This window comes from Acinonyx jubatus, chromosome B3, assembly GCF_027475565.1.
Source record: "Acinonyx jubatus isolate Ajub_Pintada_27869175 chromosome B3, VMU_Ajub_asm_v1.0, whole genome shotgun sequence".
Taxonomy (NCBI): Eukaryota; Metazoa; Chordata; class Mammalia; order Carnivora; family Felidae; genus Acinonyx; species Acinonyx jubatus.
The window spans coordinates 28326037-28353867 of record NC_069386.1 but is presented as its reverse complement, the minus strand read 5'-3'; the positions used below and the strand labels follow the sequence as shown (position 1 = coordinate 28353867).

Sequence of the window (27831 nt, the reverse complement as noted above, 5' to 3'; positions counted from 1 at the left end):
GAAACTTTTTTTCCCCTAATGTTTATTCATTTTTGAGAGAGAGAGAGAGAAAGAGAGAATATGGGGGAGGAGTAGAGAGAGAGAGACACAGAACCTGAAGCAGGCTCCAGGCTCTGAGCTGTCAGCACAAAGCTGGACGTAGGGCTTGAACTCATGAACTGCGAGATCATGGCCTGAGCTGAAATTGGATGCTTAACCAATGAGCCACCCAGGTGCCCCAGAAATGTCTTCTGTATTTTTATACCACAAAAGCTAAAATAAGAGCCTTGGTATAAGGAAACTATTCTTATGTAGTTGAGTACAGAAAGGTCTATGTAGTATGATAAAAGGCATTTGAAAGAAAGATCTCATTTCCAGTTTCCCTTTTGATGAAGTGAGGCCAGCGTTGCCTCACTGTTTCCTTTCACCAGGTGCCTTGGAATTAACAGAAATGGAAGAGAGTAGTTAGGGCTCAGACTTTCTAGCCAGCTAGTACTATAGTGAGTGACCATAACTAGCTGTTCTTTAACAATGTGTTGGGTTTTAAATTTATCAATTGGGAACTTCTTGATGAATTTGTTTTTTATACTAATAGAATTTTACTGAGGTGTAATTTATATGCAATAAAGAGTACAGATCTCAAGAATTGAGCTTAATTAATTTTGAAGAATGTGTAGCCACCACTTCAGTCAAGATACAGAACATTTCCATTACCCTAGAAAATTCCTGCCAGTCAAATCCCTGCTCCCAGAGGCAGCCACTGTTTTTATCACCCACTCTTAACTTTGCCTGTTCTTGAACATCATTTAAATATAATCATTTGGTTTATACTATTTTGTATATGGCTTTTTAAGCTTAGTATTATTATGTTTTAGAGATTCATTTATGTTATTATTTGTGTCAGTTCTTTAAATTGCTGAACATTATTCAGTAGTATGACTGTACCAGAGTTTGTACACCCATACTCCTGGTAATGGGCCATGGATTGTTTTTTGGTTTCTGACTATTAAAAATAAAGCTGGTGTGGAGATTCTTGGACAAGTCTTTTTGTGGACATAGGCCTTCATTTCTCTTGGATATACTTAGGATTCCTGGGTCATAGGTTAATTGAATGTTTAACATTAAAAACAGCAATAATGGTTATACCATTCAACACCCTCACCACTAATATATGAGAGCTCCCAATTGCTCTGCTTCCTTACACTTGCTATCATCGGTTCTTTTTAAATTTTCTTATTAATTTTTTTAATGTTTAATTTTGAGAGAGAGAGAGAGAGAGAGAGAGAGATAGTGTGAGCGGGGGAGGGGCAGAGAGAGAGGGAGGCACAGAATCAGAAGCAGGCTCCAGGCTCTGAGCTGTCAGCACAGAGCCTATCGCAGGGCTCGAACCCACGAACTGTGAGATTATGACCTGAGCCAAAGTTGGATGCTCAACCAACTAAACCACCCAGTTGCCCTGATATTATCAGTTCTTTTAATTTTGGCCTTTCTGAGGTTGTGTGATGTCCCATTTCAATTTTCATTTGCATATCTGTGATAGCTAATGACATTAACACTTTTTCACATGCTTATTGGCTATTTGAAAAAACGTTTTTATCGTTTCCAAATCTTTTGCCCTGTTTAAAAATTGTTCTAAGAAATCTTCACAAAGCTGTGAAGATACTCTCCAACTTTTCTTTCAGAATTTTTATAGTTTTAGCTTTCACAATTAGGCCTATGATCCATCTCAAATTAATTTTTGAATACGATGTGAAGTAGGGGACTAAAGCTACTTATCCAGAACTAGTACAGACTCACTTCTATTCTATTTATTGGTCAGAGAAGTCATCAGGCAGTCCAGATTCAAGATGGGGAGAAACACTCCACCTATTTATGAAAGAATAATGTGTGCATACAGAGAAAGAGGAATTAGTGTGGGCCATTTTTGGAGATAAGCTACTATGTTAATCTGAAGTAAGACTGACTTTAGTATATCAACCTTGTATCCTGTGATCTTGCTCAATTTACTTATTCTAGTAGCTTGTGGGTTATTTTGGGTTTTCATATACATAGTCTTGTCACAGGTGAATAATGACAGCTCTACTGCCTCCTTTCCAGTTTTTATGCCTTATTTCTTTTTATTGCCTAATGCACTGGTAGAGACCTGTATAATGTTGAATAGAAGTAGTAAGATTGGATGTCCTGACCTTACTTGTAATTTTAGGGGAAAATTTTTCAATATTTCAATATTAAGTATGATGTTAATATTAGCTTTTTATTAGATACTGTTTATTGGATTGAGGAAATTTTTCTAGTTTGTGGATATTTTTCTACAGGTGTTGAATTTTATCAAATGCCTTTTCTGTATCTTATTGAGGTGATGGTATGCTTTTTCTACTTTATTTTGTTACTGTGGTGAATTATATTAATTAATATAATTATATTAATTATATTAATATTATTAATTATATTAATTAATGTGGTTGAGCATCCAACTTCAGCTCACGTCATGATCTTTCAGTCTGTGAGTTCGAGCCCCGCGTCGGGCTCTGTGCTGACAGCTCAGAGCCTGGAGCCTGCTTTGGATTCTGTGTCTCCCTCTCTCTCTGTCCCTCCTCAACTTGTGCTCTATCTCTCTCCCTCTCTCAAAAATAAATAAAATGTAGGGGCGCCTGGGTGGCTCAGTCAGTTAAGTGTCCAACTTTGGCTCAGGTAATGATCTCACGGTTCGTGAGTTCAAGCTCCATGTTGGGCTCTGTGCTGACAGCTCAGAGTCTGGAGGCTGCTTCACATTCTGTGTCTCCCTGTCTCTCTACCCCTTCCCTGCTCATACTCTGTCTCTCTCTCTCTCAAAAATAAACATTAAAAATGTTAAAAAAAAAAAAAAAGAAAAAAGTAATTAAAAAAGGGGGGAGCGCCTGGTTGCTCAGTTGGTTGGGCGTCAGACTTCAGCTCAGGTCATGATCTCACTGTTAATAAATTCAGGCTCCGCGTCGGGCTCTGTGCTGACAGCTCAGAGCCTGGAGCCTGCTTTGGATTCTGTGTCTCCCCCTCTGTCTGCCTTTCCCCAACTCATGCTCTGTCTGTCACTCTCTCAAAAATAAATACACATTAAATTTTTTTAAAAATAAAAAACAAAATAAAATGTAAAAAAAATAAAAATAAACTCTTCTTATTGTTTTATTTAAATTAAATGAAATTTAACTTATATTTTATTTTTAAAAAAATTTTTCTTTTTAACATTTATTCATTTTTGAAAGGCAGAGAGACAGAGCACAAATGGGGGAGGGGCAGAGAGAGAGGGAGACACAGAAACAGAAGCAGGCTCCAGGCTCTGAGCTATCAGCACAGAGCCTGATGCAGGGCTCGAACTCATGGACCGTGAGATCATGACCTGAGCCAAAGTCGGCCACTTAACTGACTGAGCCACCCAGGCACCCCACTTAAATTTTATTTTAACTTAAGTTTTATTTTAATCCAAGTTGGTTAACATATAGTGTAATAATGATTTTAGGAGTATAATTTAGTGATTCATCACTTACATATAACACTCAATGCTCATCCCAACATGTGCCCTAATTCCCATCACCCATTTAACCCATCCCCCCACCCAACACCCCACAGCCACCCTTAGTTTGTTCTCTGTATTTAAGAGTCTCTTATGGTTTGCCTCCCTCTCTGTTTTTATCTTAGTTTTGCTACCCTACCCGTATTTTCATCTGTTTTGTTTCTTAAGTTCCACATATGAGTAAAAACATATATTTGTCTTTCTCTGACTGAATTATTTAGCTTAACATAATACCCTCTTGTTCCATCCATGTTGTTGCAAATGGTAAGATGTCATTTTTTTGATCTCTAAGTAATATTCCATTGTACATATATATACCACATCTTCTTTATCCATATGCAGTTGATGGACATTTGGGCTCTTTCCATACTGTGGCTCTTGTTGATAGTGCTGCTATAAACATTGGGGTGCATATGCCCCTTCAAATCAGCATTTTTGTATCATTTGGATAAATACCTAGTACTGCAATTACTGGGTTGTAGGGTAGTTCTGTTTTTAATTTTTTGAGGAACCTCTATACTGTTTTCCAGAGTGGCCACACCAGTTTGCATTCTCACCAGCAGTGCAGAAGGGTTCCTGTTTCTCCACATCCTCACCAACATCTGTTTCATGAGTTGTTAATTTTAGCCATTCAGACAGGTGTGAGGTGGTATCTCATTGTGGTTTTGATTTGTATTTCTCTCTTGATAAGTGATGTTTCAGGTATCTATTAGCCATCTGGATGTCTTCTTTGGAAAAGTGTCTGTTCATGTCTTTTGCCCATTTCTTCACTAGATTTTTTTTTTTCAGTGTCAAGTTCAATAAGTTCTTTATAGGTTTGGATACTAACCGTTTATCTGATATATTATTTGCAAATATGTTCTCCCATTCCATCGGTTGCCTTTTAGTTTTACTGATTCTTTCCTTTGCTGTGCAAGAAGCTTTTTCTCTCCTTTTTTTTTAATTTATTTTTTTTAATTTACATGCAAATTAGTTAGCATATAGTGCAACAATGATTTCAGGAGTAGATTCCTTAGAACTCCTTACCCATTTAGCCCATCCCCCCTCCCACACCCTCTCCAGTAACCCTGTGGTTGTTCTCCATATTTATGAGTCTCTTATTTTTTCCCCTCCCTGTTTTTATATTATTTTTGTTTCATCTGTTTTGTCTGTTAAAGTCCTCATATAAGTGAAGTCATATGATATTTGTCTTTCTCTGACTGACTAATTTCACTTAGCATAATACCCTCTAGTTCCATTCACATAATTGGAAAAGAAGCTTTTTATCTTGATGAGGTCCCAATAGTCCATTTTTGCTTCTTTTTCTCTTGCCTCTGGAGATATATCAAATAAGAAGTTGCTGTGGCCGAGGTCAAAGAGGTCATTGCCTCTAGCATTTTGATGGCTTACTATCTTATGTTTAGGTCTTCATCCATTTTAAATTTATTTTTTTGTATGGTGTAAGAAAGTGGTCCAAGTTCATTCTGCTTCATGTCGCTGTCCAGTTTTCCCAACACCATTTGCTGAAGAGACTCTTTTTCCCTTGGGTCCTCTTTTCTGCTTTGTCAAAGATTAGTTGGCCATACATTTGTGGGTCCATTTCTAGGTTCTCTGTTCTGTTGATCTATTGATCATTGATCTATTTGTCTGTTTGTGCCAGTACCATACTGTCTTAATGATTCCAGCTTTGAAATGCAGCTTGAAGTTGAGAATTGTGATGCCCCCAGCTTTGGTTTTCTTTTTCCACGTTACTTTCGCTATTTGGGGTCTTTTCTGATTCCATACAGGTTTTAGAATTATTTGTTCTACTCTGTGAAGAATGCTGGTGTTATTTTAACAGGGATTTCATTGAATATATATAGATTGCTTTGCATAGTACTGACATTTTAACAATATTTGTTCTTCTAATCCATGAGTATGGAATGTTTTTCAATTTTTTTGTCTTCAATTTATTTCTAAGCTTTCTGTAGTTTTCAGTGTATAGATTTTTCACCTCTTTGGTTAGATTTATTCCTTAGGTATCTTACAGTTTTTGGTGCAATTGTAAATGACATTGATTCCTTGATTTCTCTTTCTGCTGCTTCATTATTGGTGTATAGAAATGCAACCAATTTCTGTACATTGATTTTATATCCTATGACTTTGCTGAATTAATGTATCAGTTCTAGCAGTTTTTTGATAGAGTCTTTTGGGTTTTCCACATAGAGTATTATGTCATCTGCAAAGAGTGAAAATTTGACTTCCTCCTTCCTGATTTGGATGCCTTTATTTCTTTGTGTTGTCTAATTACTGAGGCTAGGATTTCCAACACTATGTTGAACCACAGTGGTGAGAGTGGACATCCTTGTCATGTTCTTGACCTCAGGAGGAAAGCTCTCAGTTTTTCCCCATTGAGGATGATATTAGCTGTGGGTCTTTCATATATGGCCTTTATGATCTTGATGTATGTTCCTTATATCTCTACTTTCTTGAGGGTTTTTATCAAGAAAGTTTGCTGTATTTTGTGAAATGCTTTTTCTGCATCTGTTGAGAGGATCATGTGGTTCTCATCCTTTCTTTTATTAATGTGATGTATCACATTGTTTGATTTATGGATATTGAACCAGGCTTGCAGCTCAGGAATAAGTCCCACTTGATCATGGTGAATAATTCTTTTAACATACTGTTGGATCTTGTTTTCAAGTGTCTTGTTAAGAATTTTTACATCCATGTTCATCCATGTTCAAAAGGGAAATCATCTCCTTTTTAGTGGTGTCTTTGTCTGGTTTTGGAATCAAGGTAATGCTGGCCTCATAGAATGAGTTTAGAAGTTTTCCTTCCATTTGCATTGTTTGAAACAGCTTCAAAAGAATAGGTGTTAACTCTTCTTTAAATGTTTCATAGAATTCCCTCCTAAAGTCCCTGGACTCTTGTTGGTTGGGAGATTTTTGATTACTGATTCAATTTCTTTCAGGCTATGGGTCTGCTCAAACTTTCTATTTCTTCCTGTTTCAGTTTTGGCAGTTTATAGGTCTCTAGGAATTTGTCCGTTTCTTCCAGATTGCCCAGTTTCTTGGCATCTAATTGCTCATACTATTCTGTTATTATTGCTTGTATTTCTGTATTGTTGGTTATGTTCTCTCCTCTTTCGTTTGTGAATTTATTTATTTGGATCCTTTCCTTTTTCTTTTTGACTAATCTGGCTGGGGGGTGGGGGGTATCAGTTTTGTTAATTCTTTCAAAGAACCAGCTCCTGGTTTCATTGATCTGTTCTGGTTTTTTTTTCTTTTGATTTCAATATCATTGCTTTCTGCTCTAATCTTTATTATGTCCCTTCTTCTGCTGGTTTTGGGCTTTATCTGCTGGGTTTTCCCCCCCAGCTCTTTTAGGTGTAAGGTTAGGGTTAGGTTGTGTATTTGATACCTTCCCTCTTTAGGGAGGCCTGAATTGCTATGTACTTCCGTCTTTTGACCTCCTTTGCTGCATCCCAAAGTTTTGGACTGTGGTGTTTTCATTTTCATTGGCTTTTATGTACTTTTTAATTTCCTCCTTAATTTCTTGGTTAACCCATTCATTCTTTAGTAGGATGCTTTAGTTCCAAGTATTCATATCTTCCCAAATTTTTTCTTGTGGTTGATTTAGATTTTCATAACTTTGTGGTCTGAAAATATGCATGGTATGATCTTGATCTTTTTGCACTTGTTGAGGGCTGATTTGTGACCCAATATTCAACCTCTTCTGGAGAATGTTCCATGTGCACTGGAGAAGAATGTGTATTGTGCTGCCTTAGGAAGAAATGTTCTGAATATACCTATTAGGTCCATCTAGTCCAGTGTGTCATTCAAAGCCATTGTTTCCTTGTTGGTTTTTTTGCTTAGATGATCTGTCCATTGTTGTAAGTGGGGTGGTGAAGTCCCCTACTATTATGACATTACTGTCAATGAGTTTGTTTATGTTTGTGATTAATTGATTTATGTATTTGGGTGCTCTCACATTTGGAGTATAAATGTTTACAATTATTAGATCTTCTTGGTGGCTAGACCCCTTAATTATGATAGAATGCTGTTTTTCATCACTTGTTACAGTATTTTAAAATCTAGTTTGTCTGACATATGTATGGCTACTCTAGCTTTCTTTTGATGACCATTTACATGATAGATGGTTCTCCATCCTCTAACTTACAACCTGCAGGTGTCTTTAGGTCTAAAATGAGTTACTTGTAAGCAGCATATAGATGGGTCTTGTTCTGTTATCCATTCTGATATCCTATATCTTTTGATTGGAGCATTTAGTCTATTTACATTAGAGTGAGTACTGAAAGGTATGTATTTAGTGCCATTGTGTTGCCTATAGATTTGGTGTTTCTGGTGATGTTCTGTGGTCCTTCCTAGTCTTTGTTGTTTTTGTTCTTTTTTGTTTTGCTTTGTCTTTTCTTCACTCAAAGAGTCCCTTTTAAAATTCTTGCAGGGCTGGTTCACTGGTCACAAACTCCTTTAGTTATTGTTTGTCTGGGAAACTCTTTCCTTCTTTTTTGAATGAGCGCCTTGCTGGATAAAGAATTCTTGGCTGAAATTATGGAAAGAGCCTAAATGTCCATCAACTGATGAATGGGTAAAGAAATTGTGGTTTATATACACAATGGAGTACTACGTGGCAATGAGAAAGAATGAAATATGGCCCTTTGTAGCAACATGGATGGAACTGGAGAGTGTTATGCTAAGTGAAATAAGCCATACAGAGAAAGACAGATACCATATGGTTTCACTCTTATGTGGATCCTGAGAAACTTAACAGAAATCCATGGGGGAGGGGAAGGAAAAAAACAAGAGGTTAGAGTGGAAGAGAGCCAAAGCATAAGAGACACTTAAAAACTGAGAACAAACTGAGGGTTGATGGCGGGTGGGAGGGTGGGTGATGGGTATTGAGGAGGGCACCTTTTGGGATGAGCACTGGGTGTTGTATGGAAACCAATTTGACAATAAACTTCATATATTGAAAAAAAAAAAGGATTCTTGGCTGCGTATTTTTCTGATTCAGCATTATTGAATATATCTTGCCAGTCTTTTCTGGCCTGCCTAGTTTCTATGGATAGGTCTGCTGATATGTGTTCCCTTATAGTTTAAGGACTTTTTTCTCTAACTGCTTTCACAATTCATTCATTGTCTATGTATTTTGTGAATTTGACTGTGATACGCCTTGGTGATGGTCGGTTTTTGTTGAATCTAATGGGAGTTCTCTGTGCCTCTTGGGTTTTGATGTCCATGTCCTTTCCCAGATTAGGAAACTTTTTTGCTATCATTTGCTGACATTGACCTTCTGCCCTGTTTTCTCTCTCTTCATCTTCTGGGACTCTTATGATTTGGATGTTATTCCTTTTAAATAAGTCACTGAGTTCTCTGAGTCTTGTTCATGATCTTTTGCATTTGTTTCCCTCTTTTTCCTCCTTTATTATTCTCTATAACTTTATCGTCTGTATTGCTGATTTGCTGCTCTACTTGGTCCATCCTTGCCCTTGTGGCATCTATTTGAGATTGCATCTCAGTTTTAATATTTTCAATTTTGGCCCAACTAGATTTTGTATCTTTTATCTGAGCAGAAAGGGATTCTCTGGTGTCATTTATTCCTTTTTCAACCCAGGTAGTATTATTTTCAACCCAGGTAGTATTATTATTCCTTTTTCAACCCAGGTAGTATAATGGATGTTCAGACATCTTCCATCTGTGTTAAGTCCTTGACTGTCATTTTTTCCTCTTTCATCTGGGGTGAATTTTTCATTTTGTCATTTTAGAGGAAGAAACAATTAATAAAATTAAAAATTAAAATAAAAAAATTAAAAACAAAATAAAAAATCAAATAGGCACCTTGATCCTAGGTGTGTTTCAGTGTTCTTGTTGAAAGAAGCTTGATAGACCAGAGAAAAAAGGGAAAGGAATAAAAAGGTAAGAAAATAAAAAATTTTAAAAATTATATAATAAAATAGAATAAAGGAAAGGAAATAGAATAAAAAAAATTTTTTTAAGGAAAAAAGGGGCGCCTGGGTGGCTCAATCAGTTGAGCAACTGACTTCAGCTCAGGCCATGATCTCACATTTTGTGAGTTTAAGCCCCGTATCTGGCTGTATGCTGACAGCTCAGAGACTGGAGCTTGCTTCGGATTCTGTGTCTCCCTCTCTCTCTGCCCCTCCCCCACTCATGCTCTGTCTCTCTCTGTCTCAGAAATAAATAAACACTAAAAAATATTTTTTTTAAAAGGAAAAAAATTTTTTTCTCTCTTTATCCTAAGAAAGAGAAAGAATGAAAACAATTTTTAAGTAAAAAATAGAAACAAAGGAAAACAACAAACAAGTGAATCAGCAAACAGAATGAGACCCAAATGAAGTTATATCCAGATTCCCTAGAACTGAAACTACAGTATGACTCTATAGTCCATACACTAAGTAGGTGGACTGACTTGGGCTTGTCTTCTGGGGGATGTGCTTGGAGGGTGCAGTTGGGTGGAGCTTTGTGTAACAGCTCCATTCTCCACTAGGTGGTGTTGCTTAGCTTTTTGGGGTGGGAATGTGTGTGCCCAGATGTGTGTGTGGGGGAGAGGTGGAAGTGGCTTTGCTCATCTCCCTTGTCCCTGGCACAGGAGCTTTGCACTCTCACCAACCCAGGATCAAGCACCCCTCCTCTGTCTCAGGTCTTTGTCTACTCCCTGCCTCTACCTGTCCATGTCCAAGCTGTCCATCTGCCAGATGGCAATTCCCTCCAGAGTTTTATCTGAGATGTGATTACCCCACACTTCAGAGAACCCGGTGGCTTGGACCCACGCCATCTGTCTGGGGATGTTTCACTGAGCAATGGCGGGGTGCTGGCTTGCCCCAGTAAACGTTCATGTGAGTGCGCAGTGGCAGGGGATCACACATTATGGCAAGTCACAACACACAGCTGACACCAGGTTTTACCGCACTATGGCATCTTTGTTCCAATACCAGCAAATATGGCTACTCTCTGGGGTCCGCTGGGACCTTTGCCTGTGGGGAGGCCATATGGTGTCTACCAGATGCACTTCATTCAGGGGAATTGCTTCTCCCCATGTGGCACAGGGACCCCTCAGATTGTGCTGCCTGCTCTTGGGGATCCATCCAGCTTCCTCACCATAGCACCACCAGGCACTGAGCCCCAAAACTTCAGACTCTCCACTCCACTGTTTATAGAATCCTGTTGATATTGAAACCCTCTCCTTTCTCCCCATCAATGGTTTTGGGGAACAGATTTCTTGTTCAGTCCCCTGCGAGTGTTTTCACTCTTTGTCTCTGGCTACTTTTGGGGGGGAATGCTTCTCTTGCATGATCCCAGTGCACCACATTCTCCCCCTTTTTCTTTCACTCTTGGTCCTCTCTCCAAGAAAACAGCCCCCTAACCTCTGCAGCCTTTCTCTTCCCCAGTTCATCTCTCTGCACCATGTACCTGCCAAGTTCTTTGGTTGACATTATGCTTATTGTTGCGTTTAACCTCAGATCAGTTTCCTAGGTGTTCAAAATGGTTTGGTGCTGATCTAGCTGTGTTTCAGGGACAAGACAAGCTCAGGGTCTCTATGGTGCTCTGCCATCTTAACTCTGAGACTTTAACTCTTCTTTAAATGTTTGATAGGGGCACCTGGGTGGCTCAATTGGTTAAGTGTCTGACTTCAGGTCAGGTCATGATCTCGCGGCTCATGAGTTTGAGCCCTACATCGGGGTCTATGCTGACAGCTCAGAGCCTGGAGCCTGCTTTGGATTCTGTGTCTCCCTCTCACTCTGCCCCTCCCCTACCCACGCTCTGTCTCTCTCTGTCTCTTAAAAATAAATAAATGTTAAATATTTGATAGAATTCACCTGTGAAGTAGTGTGGTCCTGGACGTTTTTTTGTTGTGAGTATTTTGATTACCAATTCATTTTCATTACTAGTAATTTGTTCAGGTTTTCCACTTCTTCCTGAGTAAGTCTTGGAAGATCATATGTTTCAAGGAATTTATCCACCTCTTTTAGGTTGTCCAATTTGTTACCTTATAATTTTTCATAGTAGTCTTTTATCCTTTTCATTTCTGTGACATTAGTTGTAATTTCTTTCTTTTCTGATTTTATTGTTACTCAGTTTTTGTATCTTAAATTTAAAAATTTTGATTCCACCATGGTAAACATAATCATACAGTATTATATTAGTTTCAGGTATACAGTATACTGATCATCAAAATAAGTATAGTCTTGGGTTGCCTGAGTGTCTCAGTCAGTTAAGTGTCCAACTTTTGATTTCAGCTCAGGTCATTCGTGGGATTGAGACCTGCATTGGGCTCTGTGCTGACAATGTAGAGCCTGCTTAGGATTCTCTCTCCCTCTCTCTCTGCTCCTCCCTTGTTTAAAAACAATTTTTTAAATGTTTTATTTATTTTTGAGAGAGACAGAGTCAAATAGGGGAGGGGCAGAGAGTGGGAGACACAGAATCTGAAGCAGGTTCCAGGCTCTGAGCTATCAGCACAAAGCCCGATGCAGGGCTTGAACCCATGAACCGTGAGATCATGACCTGAGCTGAAGTTGGAAGCTTAACCAATTGAACCACTCAGGCACCCATGCTCCTCCCCTGTTCATGAGTGTGCGTGAGCTCTTCCTCTATCAGAATAAATAAACATTTTTTAAAAAGGTAAAATGTACTCTTAATCCCCTTCATCTATCTCACCCATCCCCCACCTAACCTCACCTGTGGTAACTATCAGTTTGTTCTCTATAGTTAAAGGAGTCCTTCTTTTTGTTTTGTCTCTTTCTCCTTTTTTCTTTGTTTCTTAAGTTCCACATATGAGTGAAATCACGTGGTATCATTTCTGATTTTGTTTGAGTCCACTCTCTTTTTTAGATGAATCTCGCTAAAGGTTTATCAATTTTGCGTATCTTTTCAAAGAACCAGTTCTTAATTTCATTGATCTTTTCTATATAATTTTTAATTTGTATTTCACTTATATCCATTCTGATCTTCCTTCCATCTAGTAACTTTGTGCTTTGCTCTTCTTTTTCTAGTTCCTTTAGGTGGAAGGTTAGATTGTTGAATTTTTTTCTTGTTTCTTGAGATAGGCCTGTATCACTATAAACTTCCCTCTTAGAATTACTTTTACTGTGTCTGAAAGATTTTGAATTGTTTCCATTTTCATTTGTCTCCAGGTATTTTTCAATTTTTTCTTTGATTTTTTTCATTGACCAATTAACTGTTTAGTTGCATGTTGTTTAGCCTTAATGCATTTGTGGTTTTTTTTACAGTTTTGTTTTGTTTTTGTAATTGGTTTCTATCTAGTTTTATGCCATTGTGGCCAGAAAAGCTGCTTGATATATCAGATTTCAGTTGTCTTAAGTTTATTGAGTTTTGTGGCCTAAGATGTGACTTATCTTGGAGAATGTTCCATGTTCACTTGAGAAGAATGTAGATTCTCTTCTTTTTAGACGGTTCGGTATAAAGTCATCTGACCTGCTTGGTTGTTCAAAGCCACTGTTGCCTTATCTGATCTAGCCATTGATTTAGTGTATTGTTATTATATTACTATCAATTTCTCCCCTGATGTCTGTTAATATATTTTTTTAAGTGTTATACACATTGGGTGTATAGATATTTACAACTGCTATGGATCTTCTTGTTGGAGTGACCCCTTTATTGTTATGTAATACCCTTCTTTCTCTCTTGTTACAGTCTTAAGCCAGAAGGCTGAGAAGTGATACTACCTGATTTCAAAATTTGCTGGTAACCTGGAGTAATCAGTAGAGTCCGGTTTTTCCAGGAAGAAAAGAAAAATGCTAGTTTTAAGCCACTATCTTCAAAGGAGATGTTTTTCTGTTTAATTTGTTATTGTGACTGTAATCTATTTGGTTAGTCATCTGCAGAGTTTCTCCTTGCCTGTAGTGGGTAGTGTTTGGATCTTGGCCAGAGTATGGCCAGTTTTAACTAGGTGTGCTCTGGAGTGTCTGTTAAAAGAGACTGGATGCTATTTCCACTAGAGCTGAAACTTTGCAGAACTCTATGGTTCCTGTAGAGGTGCTGGTCTTCTGGGGGAGGGGCCCATTGTGCTGGTTCTCAGGTACACTTTCTGGAGAGAAGCAGTACCAGCAGAGCACAGGGGAGGCAGGGGGGTTGGTGTAACCAGATTAGGCAGCCAATGTTGGCACTGTGCTGTTTACCAAAGTTAGTTTAAGCTGAGGAGGGGAATGGTGCCAGGGTGCTCCTCTGTCCCTGGAGAGGGGAGCTCAAGCCTGCTGTTGTCAGGGAAGCCCTTCTAGAAGAGGGAACAATTTTGCATCATGAGTTCTAGGTGTTCTCAGATGGCTGTTCTCATGCAGTCTGTCTCTGGGTTGCTTGCCTGCCTGGAGTAGTGCAGTGCATCTTGGGCTCTATCGCAGCCAGGTCTGCTGAGATCCAGAACTTTGAACTTGAGGGACCTGGTGTGGCAGGAACTCAGCAGGTGTCTCTGTGCCTATGCTGAGGGACAAGGAGGGAAGTGGCACCTGCTGGTTCTTTTGTCTTCAGAGAGGCAATGCCACCTCTCTCAGATGTGATCCAAGAAGGGAGAACCATCTGTCTCAGTGTGTCTCAGGCAATCCTCAGATGGAGCCTTCTGCCCTCGGGTTACCTGCCTGTCTTCTCTACTGGAGCACTGGAGCACCCTCAGGTTCTATACCAGCCACAGCATGGACCTCTAAAACTCTAGTCTTTTAGCCCTGCTGGTTATCAGAACTCATGAAAATCAGTCTCTTTTGTTTTCCCAGTCAATGGCTTTGGGGAAGTGTTTTCCTTGTGTGATCTCCTGTGTGCTCCTCTCTCTCACTTCTGTCTATGACCAGGGCACCCTTTCCCTCCACAGCCCCCTCAATCCCTCTCTCCCCACAAACCATATCTCCATACCTGCTACTTTCTACAACGTAGCCTCCTCTCTCCCTCCAGGTGTGCAGTTTGTTCTGGCAGTCCTCAGATTGATTTCTTGGGTATTCAGTATTTTTCTAGCTGTGTTTGGGGGAGGTAGCAAGCCTACGGTCCTACTACTTAATGCACCATCTTAGCTCTTCTACTGTAATCTGTTTGGGATATTGCAAAGGCATAACCATCATGGGTATTGAAAAATTTCAGCAAGTTTTCTGGTTGATGAATTTTTTTGAGATAAGATTAGTAGCAGCTAACATTCTTTCTCATGTTTAGAAGGTGAACCAGAGGAACTTATAGAACCTGTAAAAATGTGATTTAAAGGCATGTCACTGACTGGTATGTTCATTTGGGGAATTCCATGTCATTCCATACAAAATTATTTTTTAGAGTTCATGAAACAAATATTTTTTAAATTTATTTATTTATTTTTTACTTTTTAAAGTTTATTTATTTTGAGAGAGAAAGCATGAGCAATGTAGGGGCATAGAGAAAGGGGAAAGAGAGAATCCCAAGCAGGCTCTGCACTGTTAGTGCAGAGCCCTATGCAGGGCTTGAATTCATGAACCGTGAGATCATTACTTGAGCTTAAACCAAGAGTTGAATGCTTAACTGACTAAGCCACCCAAGTGCCCCTGAAACACATATTTCTATATAGCTTATATTTAAGAAGGTGATGGTTGAGGTGGTGATAATTTGCCTTACTCATATACATTAAAATGAAATATGGAAAGACTGATATGCTCTTTCAAGAGAATGCCTTAATAATTATTCAAAGTTCTAATATTTTTAGTAAAATGTAAGTAATTATAAGTGACTCTAGCAGTCAGCCATCAACAATAAATTCCTAAAAAATATTTGTTAAACGTCTACCATTAATAAAGCAACAGGCTAGATTAGGCAGAGGAATAAAGATGATTAAGACGCAATTCCTGGTTCAGTAAACCTATAGTCTAGTTAAGGAAGTAAAGCATATTCATATAAAGACTATAAAGACTAAAGAAAAATCCAGTGTAGTAAATGAAGAAAGTTTTTGAGTTTCTACTTTTTATCTTTTCTCTACATGATTCATTCTTCATTTTTCCTATAAGAATTTTATTCCCTTCATAAACCTGGTAGTGTCCTTTGGATCTACTCGGTACTAAAAGATGTTATACAGCACAGAATACCATAGACATTCAAATTGTAGACTAATCTGGTGGTTCTCAAAGTGTGGTCAAAGACCAGCAGCACTAGCATCACCTGGCAAATTGTTACAAATGCAAATTCTCAGACCGTATACCAGACCTATTGAGTTAGAAACTCTGAGGGTAGAGCCTAGCAGGCTGTTCTTTAACAGACCTTCTGAGTAACTCTGATGTATACTAGTTTATCCCTTCACCTGTTGATGGACATTTGCATTTTTCCATTTTGGGGCTGTTGGGAACAATGAATACCCACGTACATGTTTGTGCAGAAATGTTTTTTACTTCTCCTGGAGAAATACACAAGAGTGGAATTTCTAGATTATATGTTAGGTTTATTAGTTATTTATTGCTGTATAACAAATACTCAGAAGTTGAAAATAAAAATTTATTATCTCACAGTTTCTTAAGGTGGGGAATACAGCAATGACTTAGTGAGATAGTTCTGGCTCAGGACAGTCAAGGCGTCAAGGTGATTTGTGGCTTTGCTCATCGCAAGGCTTGACAGAGAGAATCCACTTCTAAGGTAATACATATGGCTGCTGTCAGTCCTTAATTCCTTGTTATATGAGCTTTTCTACGGAGCTGCCTCATTATGTGGCAGCTGAATTCCCCCAGAGCAAAGCAATCTAAAAGGGAAAAAGAGAGCATATAAGACATAAGCTACAGTCTTTATTATCTAGTTTTGAATGCGACATCTCATCACTTCTGTCATATTTCTTCTGTAGAGGTGAACCAGTAAGTCTAGCCCACATTCAAGAGGAGAAGATTAGACAAATAGCATAAATATCAGAAATGGAATTCACTGATGTTCACCTTAAAGGCTTTCTACCATAGTAGGTATTTGTTTAAATTTATAAGAAACTATCACACTATTTCTCAAAGTCTTTGTACCCCTTTATACTTCCACTAGTGATGACAGGCCTTTCTCATTTTAGACATTCTAACAGGTATGTAGATTTTTACTATGGTTTTGAGTTGTCTTTGTCTGATGATTAATAATACTGAGCATCTTTTTCATGTGATTGTTAACTATTCATATATCTTCTTTGGTTAAAATGGCTTCACATTTTTTGCCCATTTAAAAAAAAATTTTTTTACATCTATTTATTTTTGAGACAGCGTGAGCAGGGGAGGGGCAGAGAGAGAGGGAGACACAGAAACCAAAGCAGGCTCCAGGCTCCGAGCTGTCAGCACAGGGCCCGACGTGGCGCTCGAACCCACGAACCGTGAGATCATGACCTGAGCTGAAGTCAGACGCTTAACCGACTGAGCCACCCAGGCACCTCTTTGCCCATTTTTAAAAATAGTTCATATATATGTGAAATAGTTGCAATACTTCACATATATACATATTTTAATATGTAAATATATACTATATACTAGCAGAATTATTAGCTAATATTTATGATAATATATAAAATTATATATTATAATACAAATCTTTTGTCAGATACTTGTGTAAGAAATATGTCTCCCAGTCTATGGCTTCCCTTTCCATTTTCTTAATCGTGTTAAGCAAACATTTTTATTTTGATCAAGTCAATTTATCAATTTTTTTATGGTTCAAATTTTTTATATTCTTTTTTTTTAACATTTATTCATTTTTGAGAGTGAGAGAGACAGAGCATGAGCAGGGGAGGGGCAGAGAGAGAGGGAGACACAGGATCAGAAGCAGGCTCTAGGCTCTGAGCTGTCAGCCCAGAGCCTGATGCGGGGCTCGAACTCATGGACTGCAAGACCATGACCTGAGCCGAAGTCGGATGCTCAACTGACTGAGCCACCCAGGTACCCCAATATTTTTATATTCTAATAAATCTTTGCTTTCTCCAAGGTTGCAAGGATTTTTCGAGATTTTGTTTTTATTAATGTAAACTGATGGGTAATTGGGAACTCTCAATATTATAACAATGTACTATAGCAATTAACTGTGTAATTTATGTATATATGGTATATATAAGCTGTTTTGTAGGACTATACATTTACTGTTGAAGTTTTTGTGTTTTTCATCAACTAGACTGTATATACTCAGTAGAAAATTAAGAGTAGAAAATTGTTTTGATTCTTTTTTTTAATATATTTTTTTTAATGTTTATTTATTTTTGAGACAGAGAGATACAGAGCATGAACAAGGGAGGGGCAGAGAGAGAGGGAGACACAGAATCCGAAGCAGACTCCAGGCTCTGAGCTGTCAGCACAGAGCTGGACATGGGGCTCGAACTCATCAACCATGAGATCATGACATGAGCCGAAGTCGGAAGCTCAACCGACTGAGCCACTCAGGCACCCCCCAAAATTGTTTTAATTCTTTTGTGTAGCTTTCCTTGCCTGGTATAAACTAAGGACTCAGTAAGTACTTGTTGGTTTAATGATGTGTTTTGACTTTAAGGTAGCAGTAGGGTACTTTCATTTAAGTGTTCAAAAGTGGAGCTTTATCAGAATGATTAGGGCTGTAAATAACAAATGAGAATCTTTTCAATACAGTAATAATTGAAGCCATGGGAATGGATGAGATCTCCACGGAAGAGAATGTATAGAAATAGGGTTGAACCTGGGAGCGTAGCACCTCTGAACCATAATGAACAAGGATGCTCCTGAGAAGGATGAATATGGATCAGTTATTTGCATTATTTTGACATCTCTGAATGTGCTGTGTCTAAGACATTGAATACTAAAACAGTATTCTTCATTTTGAGTAGTAAGAATAAAATCTTTCAGTAGTCAAAAATTAATTTTCTGTCCCCTTTTCTCTTCTTCTTGGGACTCCTATAATACATATGTTATTACATTTCATGGGGTCACTGAGTTCCCTAAGTCTATTCTCATGTTGCACAATTCTGTCTCTGTTTTGTTCAGCTTTATTATTTTCCATTATTTTATCTTCTAGTTCACTAATTTGTTTCTCTTATTCTTCCAGCCTGTTGTTCATTGCATCAAGCTATTTACAATCTCATTTCTTGCATTGTTCATCTCTGATTGTTTCCTAACTCTTTCATCTCTGTTGTAAAGGTCCCACTGATGTCTTCTATTCTTTTCTCAGGCTCAGTGAGTATCTTTATGATTGTTGCTTTAAATTCTCCATCAGACATGTTACTTACATCTCTTCACTTAGATGTCTGGCCCTAGCCTTATCTAGTTCTTTCATTTGGGATGAATTCCTCTGTCTTGGCATTTTGTTTAGGTCTCTGCCTTCTTCTCTAATTTTGAAAATCCAGTTATGTCTCCTACTCCAAAAGTAATGGTCTTATGAAGAAGAGGTCATGTAGTGCCCAGGGCCTGGCATTTTAAGGGCGTGTCTCTGGTGTGTGCTGCGTGTGCTCTGCTATTGTGTTTTAGCTGCTCCATCCTTCAGATGCTTCAGATCTACAAATGCTATCTTTGCCTATTGTGGGCAGTGTTTTGTTCCTGGTCTGAGTGTGACAAGTTTTAACTAGATGTGCTCTTGTCTGGTTGTGAAATGAGACTTGATACCAGTTACACCAGAACTGAGGTCCTGCAGAACTCTTTGGTCGGGAGATGTGATGTGGGCAGGGGTTTATGCTGGTGTTATTGGGGAAGGGCCTTCTGCACTGGGACTAAGGCAAGCTTGACTGTGAAGAGTCATCCCATCAGCACACTGTGGTGTGAGGCTTGGTGTAAGAAAGTTTGGCAGCCAGTGTGGGCGCTGCACTGCTTCCTGCAGGTAGCTCTGTATTTATGTGATCGACGGTATAGGGACATGGTGCCAGCCAGCTCCTTTGTTCCCGGAGAGGCATCTCCATGAATGCTGCTTCTCAGGGATGTGCTCCCAGAAAAGCAAACAATGCCCCCCCCCTCCGCCCCCCCCCCCCCCCGCACCTCCCCTCCGCCGTCCTTAGGCATTCTTCAGATCACAGTCTCCGCACTATCTGCCCCTGGATTTTTTTGCCTGCCTTAGCTCCAGGAGTAGCACAGTGCCCTCTGGGGTCTATCCCAGCAAAGATGACTGATCTTTAATACTCCAGGCTTTAAGCCCCACTGGTTGTAAGAACTCACGAAATTCAGCCCCTCTTGTTTTTCAAGCCAGTGCTTTTGGGAAAATGTTGTCCTTGTGCATTCCCCTGTGTGTTTGTCTCATACTTCTCAGTGGCCTTGGCTCCCTTCTCTCTGCAGCATCCATGATCCCTTTTCCCCTGAACCACATCGCTGTACTTCCTACCTTCTTCAATGTGGCCTCCTCTCTTCCTTTAGTTGTGAAGTTTGTTCTGTTACTCTTCAGGTCGATTTCTGGGGTATTTATGCTGATTTGATAGTTATCTAGTTGTTTTTGTGGGACAAGACAAGCTTAGAGCTCTCCTCTACCACTATCTTCCACCTCTCTAGCACACCTAGATTTTTATATATTGATTTTGTATCCTGCAACTTTAGTGAATTCATTGATTTCTTCTAACAGTTTTTCTTGTTGGAGTGTGTTGGCTTTTTATATATAGTATGTCCTCTAGAAACAGAGCTGTATTTCTTTCTTTCTGATTTGTATACCTATTAAATCTTTTTCTTGCCTAATTGCCCTGGGTAGGGCTTCCAGTACTGTGAATAAAAGTGGTGAGAGTGACCTAATACCAAAACTAGATAAAGGCACCACAAAACAGAGAACTACAGGCCAATAAATCTGGTGAATATAGTTGTGAAAATCCTTGACAAAATACTAGCAAACTGTATCCAATAATATATTAAAAAATTTAGTTATCACAATCAAGTGGAGTTATTCCCAGGATGCAAGGGTGGTTCAGTTTTGTAAATCAATCAACATGATATATCAAAAGGGGAAAGATAAAACCATATGATCATTCTGATACAGAAAAATATTTGACAAGTACATTAATTCATGATAAATGTCTTCAACAAAGTAGGTTTACAGAGAGTATACCTCACAATAATCAAGACTACATTTGGAAAACCCACAACAATCATCATACTCACTGGGAGAAACAGAGCTTTGTCAGGAACAAGACAAGGATGTTCAGTCTGTCTCATCACTTTTATCCAAGACACTACTGGAAGTCCTAGCTACAGCATCTGACAACAAAAAGAAATAGAAGGCATCTGACTTGGTAAGGAAGAAGTAAAACTTTGACTGTATATTTGCAGATGACATGATGCACTATATAGAAAACCCAAAAGACACTACCAAAAAACTGCTAGAACTGATAAATGAATTCAGTAATGGTGCAGGATACAAAATCAATGTGTAGAAATCTGTTGCATTTCCAGATATAATAATGAAGCAGCAGAAAGAGAAATTAAGGAAATAATCTTATTTACAAGTGCACCCAAAATAATGAGATACCTAGGAATAATCCTACCCAAAGAGGTGAAATATATGTACTCTGAAAAGCATAAAACATTGATGAAAGAAAATGAAGATGATACAAAGAAATGGAAAGACATTTCATGTTCTTGGATTGGAAGAAAAAATATTGTTAAAATGTCTATGTAGCCAAAGCAATCTATACATTTAATGCAATCCCTATCAAAACACAAACAATAGTTTTTACAGAACTAAAGCAAAGAATCCTAAAATTAATATGGAACCAGAAAAGACCCTGAATAGCCAAAGCAACCTTGAAAAAGAATAGCAGAGCTGGAGTGTATCACAATTCCAGACTATATTATATATTACAAAGCTATAGTGATCAAAATAGTATGGTACTGGCACAAAAAGAGACACATAAAAAAGAAAACCCAGAAATGAACCAACAATTATATGGCCAATTACTTTTCAACAAAGTAGGAAAGGATATCCAGTGGGGAAAAGACGGTCTCTTCAACAATTGGTGTTGGGAAAACTGGACAGCAACATGCAAAAAAATGAAACTGGACCACTTTCTTACACCATGCACAAAAATAAACAAAATAGATTAAGGACCTGAATGTGAGACCTGAAACCATAAAAATCCTAGAAGAGAGCACAGGCAGTAATGTCTCTGACATGGGCTTTAGCAACATTTTTCTTGATAGGTCTCCTGAGGGAAGAGAAATAAAAAATCATTGGGATTCCATCAAAACAAAAAGGTTCTATACAGCAAAGGAAACAGCCAACAAAACTAAAAGGCAATGAGAGGAGATATTTGCAAATGACATCTGATAAAGTGTTAATATCCAAAATATATAAAGAACTGATACAAGTAAACACCCCCAAAAACAAACAATTCAAAGAAAATGGGGAGAAGACATGAATAGACATTTCTCCAGAGAAGACACAGAAATGGCCTAGAGACATGAAAAGATGCTCAACATCACTCATCATCAGGGAAATGCAAATCAACACTATAATGACCTATCACCCCATACCTGTCAGAACGGCTAAAATCAAAAGCACAAGAAACGACAGGTGTTGGCGAGGATGTGGAGAAAAGGGAACCCTCTTGCACTGTTGGTGGGAATGCAAACTGGTGCCGCCACTCTGGAATACAGTATGGAGGTTCCTCAAAAAGTTTAAAGTAGAGCTACTTTAGGATCCAACAATTGCACTAGTGGATATCCCCAAAATACAGAAATACTAATTCAAAGGGATAAATGCACCCCTTTGTTTATTGCAGCATTATTTACAACCGTCAAAATATGGAATTCCCCCGAGTATCCATCAGTTGTGAATGGTTCAAGAAGAGGTGTTTTATATACACAATGGAAAATTATTCAGCCATGTAAAAAATGAAGACTTGCCATTTACAACAACATGAATGGAACTAGAGAGTATTATGCTAAGTGAAATAAGTCAGAGAAAAACAAATACCACATGATTTCACTCATATGTGGTATTTAAGAAATAAACCAAAAGAGCAATGGGGAAAAAAAAGAGACCAACCAAGAAACAGTTTCTGAAGTATCAGAACTGATGGTTACCAGAGAGGAGGTGTGTTGGCGAATGGGTGAATTAGGAGATGGGGATTAAGGAGGGCAATTGTGATGTGTACTGGGTGATGTCTAGAATTATTGAATCATTATTTTGTCCACCTGAAAGTAATATGACACAGTTAACTATGCTGGAGTTAAACAGTAGGTGGTGAGAGTGACCATCCTTGTCTTGTTCCTGATCTTAGACGAAATACTTTTATCTTTTTACCATTCAGTACGATGTTAACTATGGGCTTGTCATATAAGGCCTTTATTATGTTGAGGTACATTTACTCTGTACCTAAGTTGTTGAGAGTTTTTCTTATGAAAGGACGTTGAATTTTATCAAATGCTTTTTCTGCATCTATTGAGCTGATTGTAGGATTTTTGTCATTTTGTTAATGTGGTGAATCGTATTTATTGATTTGCATGTGTTGAACCATCCTTGCATCCCAGGAATAAAGTCCACTTGAGTAGGTTGTATGATTCTTCTGTTGTGGTTCTGAATTTAATTTGCTAGTTTTTTGTTGAGGATTTTTTGCATCTGTGTTCATTAGAGATATTGTCCTGTCCTTTTTTTTTTTTTTTTTTTTTTTGTAGTGTCCTTCTCTGGCTTTGGTATCAGGATAATCCTTGCCTTGTGAAATGAGTTTGTAAAAGTATTCCATCCTGTTCATTTTTTTGGGAACAGTTTGAGAAATATTCGTATTAATTCTTTAAATATATGCCTCAAAAGTTAGATAGAATATGACAGGGAAGCCATTTGGTCCTATACTTTTGTTTTGGGGGAGGTTGAATCTCCCTGATTCAAATCTGATTGAATCTGATTGAATCTCCTTACTAGAAATCAGTCTGTTCAAGGTGACTACTTTTTCATGATTCAGTCTTGGTAGGTTTTATTTTTCTAGCAATTTATCTATTCCAGATTATCTAATTTGTCGATACATGATTATTCATAGTAATCTCTTATGATCATTAGTATACCTGTGTTCTCAGTTGTAATGTCTCTTTTGTTTCTGATTTTGTGTCTTCCTTTTTATTAGTTCATTAAATGGTTTCTTTATTCTGTTTGTCTTTTCAAAAAAAACAGGTCTTTGTTTCATCATTGATGTCTGTCATTCTAGTCTCTATTTCATTTATTTTCACTCTGATGTTTGCTATTTCCTTTCTTCTACTAACTTTGGACTTTGTTCTTTTCTAGTTACTTGAGATGTAAAGTTAGGTTATTTATTGGAGGGCTTTCTTTCTTTTTAAATGTATGTGTTTACTGCTGCAAACGTTCCTCTTAAAAGTGCTTTTTTTGCATCTGATAAAGTTTTGTATGTTGTGTTTCCATTTTCATTTGTTTCAAGATATGTATTTTTTATTTCTTTTTGACTTATAACATATTAGTTATTCAGGAACATGTTGTTTAATCTTCACACATATGTGACTTTGTACCAGCTCTTGTATTGAATTTCTATTTGCATACTATTGTGGTCAGAAAAGATAGTTGATATGATTTTAATCTTCTCATATGAATTAAGATTTTTATTTTGGTGGCCTAACTTATGATATATCCTGGAGAATTCCATGTGCACTTGAGAAAAATGCATATCTTGCTGCTGTTGGTTGGAATATTATATCTATTTGTTTAGTCCATCTGATCTAATTGTGTAGCTTAAGTCCAGTGTTCCCTTATTGATTTTCTGTTTGAATGATCTATCCATTGATAAAGGCTGGGTATTGAAGTTCCCTGTTAATCATTGTATTGATGGTTATTTCTCCCTTCAGATCTTTTAATTGCTTTATAATATTTAGGTGCTATGATATTGGGAGGATAAATACTTAAAATTGTTACATCCTCTTGATGAATTTACCCTTTAACATCATATAATTACTGTGTTTGTGTCTTGTTACACTTTTTTTGACTTAAAATCTTTTTTGTCTGCTAAATATAGCTACCCTATTTTCTTTTGGTTTCCATTTCCATTTGCATGGGATATCTTTTTCCATTACTTCACTTTCAGTATATATGTGTTCTTAAGGCTAAGTAACTGTTTTCTAGACAGCATAAGATTGGTTAGAGTTTTTTCATTGAATTCAGCCAGTCTGTATTTTGATTGGAGAAGTTAATTCATTTAATTTTAAACCAGTTATTGACAGGTATAGATTTCCTAGTAACATTTTGTTAATTGTTTTCTGGTTGGTTTGTAATTCCTTTGTTCCTCTCTTCCTCTTTTGCTTTCTTTGTGATTTGATGATTTTCTGTAGTGTTATGATTAGATTCCTTTCTCGTTCTCATTTGTAAATCAACTATAGGTTTTTATGGTTAACAGGAAGCTTACATAAAACATAGTAATGATAGTGTATTTTAAGCTGATAACAATTTAACTTTCAACACAAACAAAAGCACAACATTTTTATACCCTTCCACTTTGTTTCTGATGTCACAATTTATATCTTTTTTAGTTGTGTAGCCGTTAAGAAATTATAGTAGTTATAGCTATTTTTATTACCTTTGTCTTTAACCTTTATACTAAAGTTATAAGTGATTTACCCACCATCATTACAAGTATTCTGAATTAACTAAGAAATTTCTTTTATCACTGAATTTTATACTTTCATATGTTCTCATGTTACTTATTAGTGTCCTTTCATTTCAATTTGAAAGATTCCTTTTAACATTTTTTATATGAGTGGTCTGTTGATGAACACCTTCACCTTTTGTTTATAGGAAACTCTTTTTTTTATCTTTCCTTCAGTGCTGCAGATCAACTTTGTTTGGTGATGTATTCTTGGTTGCCATTTTTTTTTCTTTCAGTACTTTGTATCATCCCATTCCCTTCTGGCCTTCACGATTTCTCCTGAAAAATCTGGTCAAAGTCTTATGTGGGTTTTGTTGTATGTAACAAGGTTGCTTTTCTCTTGCTGCTTTTAAGAATCTTTCATCACCTTTTAACAATTTAATTATAATGTATCTCAGTGTGGGTCTCTTTGGATCCATCTATGACATTTTTTGGGTTTCTTGGATCTGGATGTCTGTGTCTTTCTCTAGGTGAAGGAAATTTTCAGCTATTTTTTTTTTTTGAATTAGCTTTCAGTCCCTTTTTCTTTCTCTTCCCCTTCTGAGAATGGGTGTCCTCTTGTCCTCTTGCTGGTGTCCCAGAAGTCTCTTAAACTATCATCTCTCCTTTTTTTTTTTTTTTTGTTCCTCTGATTGGATGATGTCCACTGTCCGGTCTTCCAGGTCACTGATCCTTTGTTCTACTTGGTTTAGTCTGATTTTGAATCCCCCTTTTGAATTTTTCAGTTCAGTTATTGCTCATCCATATGATTTGTTTGGTACTATTTTGTATTCTTTGTGAAATTCTCACTTTGTTCATGCATTTCTCTCCTGATCTCACTGAGCACCTCTGTTATTGTTATTTTGAACTCTTTATGGGACAAATCACTGCTCTCCATTTCATTAAGGTCAGTATCTGCAGATTTAGCTTGTTCTTTTGTTGCAAACATATTTTCCTGTTTCTTCACTTTCCTTGATGGTTCTGTGTTGGTTTCTGTGCATAAGGTAAAATAGCCACCTCTCCCAGTATTGTTAGACTGGCCTCATGTAAGAGATGAACCTCATCAGTCAGCTTAGCCTGAGTCTTGGTTGCCTCCCAAACCTTTGTGTTTGCCTGAGTTGCTGTGTGTGTGTGTGTGTGTGTGTGTGTGTGTGTGTGTGTGTGTTTTAGTGACCCCAGTAGTCATCAGTGTGTCAGATCTGTCAGTGTTCTAAAGGTATGGGAAATGCCCATATCCCTGTTAGGTTCTTAGAGGGCTACTAATTGCCTATTTAGTTTCCTCATGCAGGTTTATTGGAAGCGTGACCTTCTAGCAGCATTTGGGAAGTCAGGACATCAGATATGCAATCTAGCCCCTGCCAGGGAGAAACTGGGAGCTACCAGTTTATGCTTACTCATTCTGTGGTAATCCAATGAGAATAGTCACTGGGCATGCTTCTAACTTGTTCTCAGATAGAACCACCTCTTTTTTTTGTGTAGTTGCAGAATGGTGAATGCTGAGCTCTAGAGGTAGGTAATTTGAGAGTCATTTCCTCAGGTGGCAGCCATAAAAGTTGAGGGCACCTTGTAGACAAGGTCCTTTTAGGGAGAAGCTGGAGACTTGTTTTTACTGTTGGAGTGAGCTGAGAGAAGACAATTGATGGGAGGTACCACCAACTCTCTATAAGGTTCCTGGGGGGATCCTAGTCAACTTCCACATGAAGACTGATTAGAAGCTGGACCCTCAGGCAGCAGGTGGGAAATTATACAGTCAGATCCCTTCTAGGGAGAAACCGTGAGATGGCATTTTGTCTCCTCCCTCTGTGCTGAGGGAAGGGGCAGGAGACAATATTGCCTGAGGTGCTTATATGCCCATTTGAAAACTGCTCTTTAAAATTTTTTTTAATGTTTGTTTATATTTGAGAGAGAGGGAGAAGGAGAGGGAGAGCGAGAGAGCGAGGGAGAGAAAGAGAAAGAGAAAGGGAAAGAGAGAGAGAAAGAGAATGAGCAGGGGAAGGACAGAGAGAGATGGAGACAGAATCTGAAGCAGGCTCCAGGCTCTGAGCTATCAGCACAGAGCCTGATGCAGGGCTCGAACTCACAAGATGTGAGATCATGACCTGAGCTGAAGCCTTAAGCTTAACCGACTGAACCACTCAGGTACCCCCAAAAATTCTCTTTTTAAAATATTGTTATGTGGGACTTGTGAATGCTGAGCACTGTTGGCTATGACAGCTAGGTGATTTGAGGGCCTGTCCCTTTGGTGGCAGCTGCAAAAGATGAGGTACTTTATATGTGGACAAACTCCTTCCAGGGTGAAGCTGGAGACTTGGTGTTATTGTTGGAGTGAGCCAGAGGGAGAATGTGTGGGAAGTGCTCCCTGGCTCATTCAGGCTCCTTGAAGATCTCACTTGGTGCATAGATTCAGGCTAATTCGAAGTTTGACCTCAGGCAGCAGCTGGGAAGGTGCGTAGTCAAACTCCCTCCAGGGAGAAACTGCAAGTTGGTTGTTTTTGCTTGCTCCCTTTTCACTGAGCCAGGAGGGGATAGTCACATAAAACTGTGTGTCTGCTAAAACCACTTCTTTTTTTACTGTAGTCTTGTAGGACTTGTGAATGCAAGCTGTGTTGACTCACAGAGATTGGTAATTTGGGGACATGTCCATTACATGGCAGATTTAGAGGCTGAGGTATTCTATGTGTGGTACAAACCCTTTGCTTCTCACGGAGAAGCTGAGAGTTGGGAGATCCTTTCCTATTGGAAAGTGTTATGCCAGGGGTAGGGTTTGTAGTGAGAATGTATCTCAGCCTTTCTAACCTGTTTCCATGTGGGTATTTTCTCAGTTGCCCAATGTGCAGTAAACACTCAACTAG

At 38.2% G+C, this 27831-nt stretch overlaps 1 protein-coding gene and 1 long non-coding RNA gene across 8 annotated transcripts in view; one reads left to right on the top strand and one right to left on the bottom strand.

Moving 5' to 3' along the window:
* The window catches only part of NRG4 (neuregulin 4), a 190103-nt gene that overhangs the window by 31861 nt on the left and 130411 nt on the right, over window positions 1-27831 (top strand). The gene's annotated exons all lie outside the window — the stretch shown is intronic.
* LOC113601895 (uncharacterized) overlaps window positions 15483-27831 on the bottom strand; it is an 89473-nt gene continuing 77124 nt past the window's right edge. The window contains exon 3 of the long non-coding RNA XR_003423220.2: window positions 15483-16210. This is a non-coding gene — a long non-coding RNA (uncharacterized LOC113601895). The remainder of the gene's footprint in view (window positions 16211-27831) is intronic.